At 49.5% G+C, this 547-nt stretch overlaps 1 non-coding gene and 1 pseudogene across 1 annotated transcript; both read left to right on the plus strand.

The window, feature by feature from the left end:
* The first annotated feature begins 188 nt into the window (after positions 1-188).
* Positions 189-305, plus strand: LOC111661387 (U5 spliceosomal RNA). Its single transcript, XR_002761219.2, has one exon. It is a non-coding gene; the product is annotated as a U5 spliceosomal RNA (small nuclear RNA).
* Positions 306-482: 177 nt separating this feature from the next.
* LOC111661383 (U2 spliceosomal RNA) lies at positions 483-547 on the plus strand (annotated as a pseudogene; the record flags this gene model as incomplete).

Raw genomic sequence — 547 nt, forward strand, 5'->3', positions numbered from 1 at the left:
AAGTTTTTGGTAACTTGGACCTTAAGGCGCAGGCTCTTTCCTCCACAACCCCATTGGATAGAGCCTGTGACAACGTGGCACTGGCGAGTCCCGGGACTTGGCTGGCGGCAAGCAAAGACAAGCCTACCGCGATGGTGGTGACTGTGGCGAATAGACTCCTGGGCTGTCCTTGGAGCGAGGGGCTGTACTGACTCTTGTTTCTCTTCATAACGCACAAGTCTTTCGCCTTTTACTAAAGACTTCCGTGGAGAGGAACAGCAACGAGTTCAAGCTATTTTTGGCAGGCTTTGCCTAACGGCGAAGCCCTTTGAGTTTGTTAAAGGTCAAAAAGCTGTCCACATCAAAAATGAGGGCGGCAAAATGGAGAGCTTGGGAGGAGGTGCTAAAAAGCAGCCTTTGTCAGGCTCGTGTCAGAAACAGGAAACCGCGACTAGTGAGATTTGTGCCAAGAGTGTGACTTGGACATCAGACACTGGGAGCTCATCGCTTCTCGGCCTTTTGGCTAAGATCAAGTGTAGTATCTGTTCTTATCAGTTTAATATCTGAT

Source organism: Seriola lalandi, unplaced genomic scaffold (assembly GCF_002814215.2).
Source record: "Seriola lalandi dorsalis isolate HSWRI2012SDOR001 ecotype SW California unplaced genomic scaffold, Sedor1 jcf7180001996073, whole genome shotgun sequence".
Classification (NCBI taxonomy): Eukaryota; Metazoa; Chordata; class Actinopteri; order Carangiformes; family Carangidae; genus Seriola; species Seriola lalandi.